This window comes from Lutzomyia longipalpis, chromosome 1 (genome assembly GCF_024334085.1).
Source record: "Lutzomyia longipalpis isolate SR_M1_2022 chromosome 1, ASM2433408v1".
NCBI lineage: Eukaryota > Metazoa > Arthropoda > Insecta > Diptera > Psychodidae > Lutzomyia > Lutzomyia longipalpis.
This window is the reverse complement of record NC_074707.1, coordinates 49,267,845-49,277,072: the sequence shown is the minus strand read 5'-3', so window position 1 is coordinate 49,277,072 and position 9,228 is coordinate 49,267,845.

Here is a 9,228-nt window from a genome sequence, read left to right as displayed (position 1 = left end):
GAATCACTTCACGTCAACTTCTTGGAAAGCCCCTTCTTTTACCGCTCTGAAAGTCCCCTCAATTTGAGTCATGAAGAAAAAAAAACAATTTACTGGTCAATTGAAAAATCACATGAAAACTATGCGGAAATATTTTGGTGGAAAAGCAACAAAAGGGGTGTTGCAGTGACTCTTGTTTCTCCTATTTGTAGTACAAAAACAGTAAAAGGTGCAAATTGCAGGAGAAAATTGAACTTTAATCGATTCCTAGTAAATTCATGATTTTGCTACATTGTTGTTTATTTTTTTTTTTAACATTTTTACGAAATTAGAGATTTCTTTAATTCAAAATTAATTTGTTTGCAATTTTTTCCTTGATTGATTTAGTGCGCAATTAAATGACTGTTTTAGGTATGAAAAACTGCCTGTTTGGCTGTCTTTGAGCCCTTAATAATCTCATCAATTTTTCTGCTAATTTAAAGTGTCTTTAACTAGAAAAGGAGTTCATGCACTGCCCATGTAAAAACTTCTTCTATCGCAGCACAATTTTGACCAATTTCATTTTGTAGAGAATAAGAAAGAAATAGAAAAATCGCGAGAGAAACTCCCTAATATCCACTGGGATCACCTAGAAAAATGCAAATAAAGATTGCAAAAAATGCGAAGCATTATGTCGCCTCGCCATTTGCAGTTTTTGTCCGTCTAAAAACATGTTTCAATTTTTTTTTGTAGACTTGTAGCGCATTTTCCGCGGAGATTTTTCCTTTTTTCAAATAAATAAAAAAAAACGTTTATTACAATAAAATTGACATTTTTATCGATTATGCAAAATTAATTTGAAAAAGATGAAAACCTCAGCAGAAAATGCATTACAAGTCTACAAAAAAGTTTTGAAACATTTTTTTAGACGGACAAAAACTGCAAATGGCTCGGCAATATTTGAAGTTTTTGGTAAATTTTATTTGCATTTTTTCTATGTTATCTCAGTGGATATTGGGGAGTTCCTCACGCGATTCATCAATGTTTTTTGATTCTCTACAAAATGGAATTGGTTAAAATTGTTCTTTTTTTTTGGCGACCCCCCCCCCCCACCCGTAGTCTGTAGCTTTCGCTATGTATGACCGCCGAAATACAGCTTTAGTTAGTAATTAAGATTCAGATCCTTATATCATTAGTTTTCAAAAATAAAACAACTTTTTCCAGAGGTTCGACGGTCTTCCATTCTATGCACATTGCTATAATATCCCTCACCACTTTGCTATCGCATACATTTCTACACACTCTGAGAAGATCCTCTCTTCCTTCAGTAAACCTACGACAAACAAATAACAAATGATCAACATCCTCGTAGTTTTAAAATTGTTCTGCGACAGGAAGTTTTTACACGGCCGGTGCATGAACTCCTTTTCTTGAGAAAATTCTTTATTTTTCTTTTAAAAATTAAATCAAATTAAAAAAGTAAATCCGCCTTTTGTCTACAACTTTCCTGAATGAATACCCTTTGCAAAAAGTCTTGAGCACAGATTTCATTGCTGATTATTTTCACATCAGCAGCGTAAACACCCACATTTTGTGACCCCAAAACCACATTTCACGGAGACACACCAAAAACAAACGAAAAAGGCCAAAAATTATGCCCCATCGCCATCCAAAAATTCACTGAATTTCCAACATTTTTGACTGAAAAAAATTTTTTTTCTGAATCATTTCTCCGTGCGAGCCATTGTTGGATGTTGCGATGATGGAGAAAAAGACGCTGCAAAAAGGCGTCGAAAAAAAGGTGGCTTTTATGGCTCGGAGGTGCGCACATTAACAGTACACACCACATTCACTTAGCATTATGACCGGCACGTAAATGACTTCCTTATTCCAAAAATCTTCAAGCGAGGTGTCTTCATCATCACATACGACCAACATGGGCATTGTAATGATCTGCAAATGAGATTCATGTGCACCACGTGATGCTTGTACATTGAAGCGGAAGTCTCTGCCATTTCTCCGAGTGCTCGCGCGCATGATATTTCTTCCTTCTCATGCTGATGCAGCAGCAGCAAAATGGCAAATGCAGCAATGCGGGAATTTGGAAGAGAGTGCAAAAGAGGAACTGAAAAGTTCCATTCAAGAGAAAGACATGTTCGGATGAAAGTGCATTTGATGGTAAAATAAAAAGAGGAAAATAAAGACTGCAAAAATCAGCGAGAGTGTTGTTTATGGGATTTTAAAGAGGGACTCTCTTTACCTTTATGGTTCAATGTAAGCGCAGTTTATGTTTTTTTTTTGCTTGAAAGATATTTCACAAAAAGGAGCATAAAAAAGAATATTTTTGAAATTGGAGAAATAACAACGAGTTAAGAGTTCAAAGGATCAATGCGGAAGCTGCGAATGCGGAACTGTTAAAATATAACTCCAACGTTTTTGGAGGGAAAAAATCTTTTATTCAATTCAAAATTCAAAATAATAATTTAATTAAACTGCGTCAAAATAATTGTAATTAACGCAGCATCAAAGGTAAATTTGAGGAATATGCAGACGAAAAATGTTTTTTTAATCTCTTACCTAACAGCTTATTAAAAACTTTTATCGCTTCAAAATTTCACTTTCTATTGTGAATTTTAAACATAAAACATATCTGCATTTACTGTCAATAAAATACTAATGCCTATCGCATTTTAATCATCACAAAATATTATTTATTTAATCACCAAAACATTAATTAAATTTTATTTTATGTTTAATTTTATTCCAACAGAGTTTTTAAGAGCTTTAAATTTATATGGAAAAATATGTAGTCCGAATTTTGCTAGAATATAAAAAAATCTTTTCAAATAAAAGATTATTTTTAAATAATAAAGTCTTGTTTAGGAAGAAAAAATAATTCCTGACACAAATCATTTGAAAAATCTCTAAACTTGGTAACTTTTTAACTTAAAAATGGATTTATAATAAAGAGAATTAATTGTGCAATAAAATTAAAAAAAAAAAAAACAAATTTGCAAAGATCTGATTAAGTATGAATTCTTCAAATTAAACAATTCTTTTCTTTGATCTTTTTGAATTAACTCTTTGAATTATTTTCTTCCAAAAAAGAATTTGCATTTACAATTTAATTCATATTTTTCAACATTTTTTTTTCTATTTTATGTAAAATAAAAATTGTTCATTGAAGAAATCAGTTACCGTTAAGCAGGGGTTATCAGGATCAAAAGGATTTAATTAAATCCCGAAAATGTCTTTCCTTGATTCTCGAAAATTATGCAAAATTCCCGAAAATTGTCAAAAAGCGAAATTTTAAATAAAGTTTTACCTATTTAATAAAAATTTCTTTTATCTTTCATTGAATGCGATCCTGTCTGAGGAAAGAAAGAGCAGATAAATTCATTCTTAATTTTTTGCCCTCAAACACATAAAATATTTACTTATTAATAGTCTAATTAATTCATATAAAAACCCCTTCTAAAGTGCTTTATATATTTTTACCTCCCCTGATCTTTTACCCCATTTTAATACCTTAAATTTATTTCTTCACATACAAATTTAATCCGCCAAAAGCCGCCCAAAAAAGCAAACGAATATTGCGTAATATTTGTGAATTTTGTGACCCAGAAAAATTTCCGCTGCACCAACATCCGCCTGGAGCTTTTTCTGCAAACACACACACACACACACACCTTTTATATCTTTTGATGTTGACCCACTCGCGAGAGGTATGGATGCGAGGTTGAAATTTCACTGCATGTGTGACCTTCGTGAGTCACTTGCCTGGGGTAAGGTCTTCCCGTGCAAAAATGGCGCTAAATTTTTAAAAAAATAAATTTCAAGAGATTGAAGCCCTTTTCTCAAGTGAACCATGACGATTTTGTGGTTCAATGCGTTGCATCACGCGTCAAAAAGAATCAACGAACTCCCACAATCTTTTGCACTTGAGAGAATTTCTCATTTTGTGCTTTTTCAACATTCGCATTTTTTTCTCTCTCTCTCTACCTCGCTCTAATATATATCTGCTGAAGCTAAAAAAAAAAGTGATATGTATGTAGGTAGGTATATATATTAGTAATAGATTTTTAATACCCTTGCGTGGCTGTGCGCGATGGATGTGCGAGAGTGAAGATTGAAAGATGAACTCGCAAAGGTTGAATTGAAGACGCACATAAAATGCTGAAATGTAAAGAGCCACCGAACTTTCCGGTCTTGTGATCGTCTTCTCGATGGTGTGTGCTTTTTTTTTATTATTTTGCTTCTTTGCTCTCCCTCTCGCACTTGAACATGCTTCATGTTTTGGCGTACTCAAATAACTTATATTATATATAACGTACATGATCCAAGTGAAAGTGATGGAGAGGACTCCTTCGTGCAATCCAACTGAAAGAGTCAACATGGATCAATTTGTTTCTTTTTTTTCTTCTTCTGTCTCTCTCTCCTCAACTCTTTGACTTTTTGAGCTTTTTTTTTGCTTTCTTGCAGAGAGGTACTGTACCACCAACCCATGTCGCAGTGCAGTTTTTTTTCTTGCTACGTTCTCCTGCGATTGTTTTTGGCCAAGTCACGGCGGCGCAAAGAGGTGCGAGAGTGACACGAACAAAGGAGGTGAAAAGACAAGAAAAGAGATCAAAGAAAAAGGAGAAAAAGTCACCCATTGGATTCACTTGATGGGCTTTAAGAGTAATTTTCCACCAATTTTAAATGTTTCAGTTTTTATTCTCATTCAAGTCGCAAAATTACAAAGAATACCGTTTTTTTTGCCACTTTTGTATTAAGTCAACTTCTTGTAAAGTTTTCTTGAATTTCTTTGTAGTCAAAGAAAAAATTGTATTTGTTTTCAAAAAACAATTAAAGGGAAGAAATAATTTATAGGTATGTTAGAGCTTTTAAGCAAAAATTTTAGCTTTTTAATTGATTTGGGGAAGGTCCAGAATTAAACTAATTTTGTTCCCGAACTTTATTCAAAGCAAAGATCATGGCTAGAGAATGAAGAAAATATTTTAGACGATTGTTTATTAAACGTTTGAGTGACTTGAGAAAAGCTTGTAGATCAAATCCGATTATTAATAAATAAATTTTATAAAAAATAAAACTCCGCTTTTCCTAACTTTTATGCTCGATTTTTCCGCGAAAAACTAAAATTTCCTGATTTTTGAAAAATATTATTTAATAATAATAATAATTTATTTCTCCCTTATACATACAAGTGTTTTTGGGACATTGTAATTACATATATACATAATAAAATATTATTTAAATTAGGATCCTTTTATAAACAAGACGAGATCATCCAACTGAGTTCACGAGCTTTAAAAGCTAACTATATTTTTTAAAGAACCTTATGAAAATTTTAAAGACAAGAAGAAGCTTTTGGGACAAAAACTTTAATCTAAAAGTTTAAATAAAAGGAAAATTGAGAAAGAAAAGAATTAAAAAAATAATTCTAAATGTAAATTCAACCTTTTCTTAAAGAATATTCTAAGAAATTGCATTCAGAAAATATTCATAAGTCAATTTAAACTTTTTTTAATTCCTATCTACAGAAAAAAAATGTCAAAGCTCTCCCAAAGAAAGAAGATGCACCAAAATAAATTTAAAAAATAAATAAAAGGAGGAATATAAAAAAAACTGTAGGAACATACAGTAAAAATATATGAATATCACGAAATTCGTGGTCAATTGCATTGGGATGGGGAGTTTTTTGCATTGAATTGAGAAGAAGAAAAAAGAGTTGTGTGTGTGATTAAATCGCCATTCCCTCTCGAATTAAATGGGCAGAATCTTCATCGTATAGCCTGTCTTTCTCCCTATGGCTTCAACTGGTAGCCATCTCACCCAAGATCGCGATGACGATGGCAAGCAGAGCAGCAGAAATTACTTTCTCCGCGCCAATACGGTGCGATGAAATCATTCGTGCTGCAGTTTTGTACAATATATAAAACTTAACAACTCCGCAATGACTTTCTTACCAACCATAATTCATTCGCATGGACTCTACTTGTCTCCTTTTCTCACTGCAAAACATCCTTCACATTGATCTCTCTTAATTGGGATCTTTCCGGATATTTTATTTATTAATTTTTATTCATCCCATGGTGGGGCAATAAAGCTTCTCTTCTTTCTTTATTTGTTTAAAGAAATTAAAAAAAAAAAATAAAATGAAAACACACCCGGCAAAATTCTCAAGTTTTGCCTGACCTTTCCTCGATGAAAGAAAAAGTGAAAGATATTGAAATGAATCCCCTTTTGCCGGGTACATCTCTGCTAACCAACGAAAATGCTAATTAAACTAAAAGAAAAAAAAAGACTAAAGAGAAAAATGAGACGACACACGAAGAGAGTGAGGACAGAAATTAATTAATGAAATGTGTACGACAAAAATGCGCGGGAAAATCTCCGATGGCGCCATTCGATTCACCGACCATCAGGAATTTTGCGATTCCAATCAAATTTGTGGTCAAGCAATGGAGAGGAAGGTAAAGTATATAATTTTGGTGTAAAAATAACAACACAGAAAGCAACTCAATTTCGTTACAATTCCACTTTCGGTTTTACTTTCCTACCAAATCGCGAAATACGTTTTTTCTTTCTTCTTTGCTATATATATACCTTCTTTTGCTGCAGCAATCATGATGTTTGAAAAGCATTAAGTTTATTTTTCGGCTCGAAACATTTGATTGCAGGGCACGTTGGCAATGTTCAAAAATATTTTTATAGTTAAACGTAACTGTGAGATCAATACACTGGCGTTAACAGCAGGAGGTAGCTTTAAATAGTGATCAAGATGACTTAAATTTTTCGAAAATTACGTAGAAAAAACATTATAAATTAGCTTTATTATCTTTTAAGACAGATTCAATTAAACCTTAATAAAAATATTAAGGACACACACTTTGGTTCTTAAAAGTAACAAATTTATCTATAGAGGGAGAGGAAACTCTCCTTTAAAGCAACATTTTAAAAATCCATCACAGGTCGTGATGTTAAAATTCACACAATTATAGATAAAAATGAAAAGAAAAAGAGATGGTAAGCATGGTACAAAATTACAAAATTCACAGCCATAGACACCTAATCTCCGTTGATCTTTTCTCCCATCTCACTCACCTCTTGGATCATAGCTAAAAATCCATTTTGATCATTTTACACATCAGCAAGTGGTTAATTAACTAATTTCGCCATTAGCATAATTTGTCATGGTGGTGAGTGAGAGAGAAAGACTGAGAGAGTACAACAATTATGAAAGGTTGTTGTTGGATTTTGATGAAGAGAATCGCGCTCTATGGTGGATTTTTCTTTTCAATTTTCTCGCCCGTGTGAGTCAATGGGTAGAAAATTGAATGCTATTGCAATACATCAATCGGGTTCGTCGTTCACTCATTCAACTCTTTCGTTTTTGCGTCCTGCCAATTGTATACATCACGTATTACTTTGTAAATTAACGTTCAAATAGTGAAGAAAACTAAAAAAAAAATAAGCTTCCACAAATTAGAGGGTAATTTGAAGCCCTCGCTTGCCTCGCGGGTAAATTGCCCCTCCTGCGTGAAAATAACACAAAATAGTACGTACAGTAAAATGTTAAGTGAAAAATGATCAATTCCGTGCGGAGGAATCGAAATAGGAATAAATATGAAATCAATTTTTGTGTGTGCGTTCAATTTAATTCATTTCTAATGTGTGTAATTTTTCCCCCCAAAGGGAAGGCATGACTTGGTGAGAGGAGTGGGACGCAATTTAGAGGAGTGCTGTACAAGAGAAGAAAATCCGTCCGTATAAACACCTTGAACTACACCTTGAGATCTCGTTTCACTTTCGCGCGCATTTGCAAAGACGAAAAAAAATCCCCCATCGACCGCTTGCAGGCTCGTTTTTTCTTTTTCAACTTCTTCTTCTCACTCAAATTCTCTTTCATTTTTCACTGCAACCACTGCTTTCGTACATGGTGTCCACCATCGAAGTCGTTTTAGAGGAAATTATGCAAATTAATGATTTTTTGTATGTGTATATCTTCACTTTTACCATTAGATGCCATTTGGAGATTTATCGGTTGCATAACCAAGCTCTTCGCGCGCGCGCATTTTGGTACTTCCTCAACATAAACCGCATTTGGTGACTTGTTGATTGCGCGCGATATAGCATTGATTGCAAGAAGAGCTCACTCCGGCAGATGATTGCAGAGACATCGCGAAGAAAGTTCCTCAAACAATGAGAGACTCCTTCGCACAAAAAAAAGTGGGGGAACAAAATTCACATTTCTCGGTAGCCAATATTTGCCTTTGGCAAACAATGAATAAAACATGAAGCACTTTTTTCCATCAAAACGTCTTTGTATTCGTCTTTGGATTATTTTTTCCATACCTTGCCTTCTTTTCATCTCCCTCACATTTTTGCCAATTTAATAATTCGATTGTGTGCACCGAGCGTGGATATTATTTCTTTCTGCCATGCGCCAAAAGTGAACTTGATACTCCTTCTCGACATTTCAAAAAAAAAAGAAAGAAAGAAGAGAAAAAAAGAAAAGAAAAGAAGAGCATTACAGCGATGAAAAGCATTTCCATTTTCTTCATTGCATCCATACCACTGACACCTGAAGAAAAATTTTTACCTCAATGGGATCGCGCAATTAGTTGCATGATTGCAATTTGAGGTGGTGTGTGGATTTTTTTCGAGATTTATTGTGAATTAATTACAATTGAATTGATTTTCTCGTCGCACCACTTTTTTCCAATTAACCACCATTTTCTTCTTGTATCTCTTTGGGAAAAATTCGAACAATTGGCGATAGAATCTCTCTGTCAGAAAAAAAAAACAGATACCTCACTTCTTTTTCTTCACCATCAAACCCATCAATATACATATATATGAAGTCATCAACACGATTTGAGAAGCCATCAAATGATTCCCTTCGATAATCAAATTATAATGCCCACTAATAATAACTTTTGGATTGGATTGACTTTGTTCAAGAATTCACAGCTGTTGCAAATGAATTGGAATATTTATTACGAGAAATTAATACATTAATAGAGCTTTCGATTATGTTTATGATCGTTTAAGAGATTTTTATGTAGCTTGTCTTTGTGCTAAATATCAAAGACTTAATAAAAGTGAGGTCATTTCCCAGAGCAGCCTCTTCTTCGGAAAATTTTTGTATACTTCTCAGCGCTTTTCCGGGAAATGATTACAATTTTCATCAATGTTTGATAATTTCTTAATTAAGCTCTTGTAGGCTGCATAAGCCTCTGTTAAATTAAATTCAAAGTTGAGAAT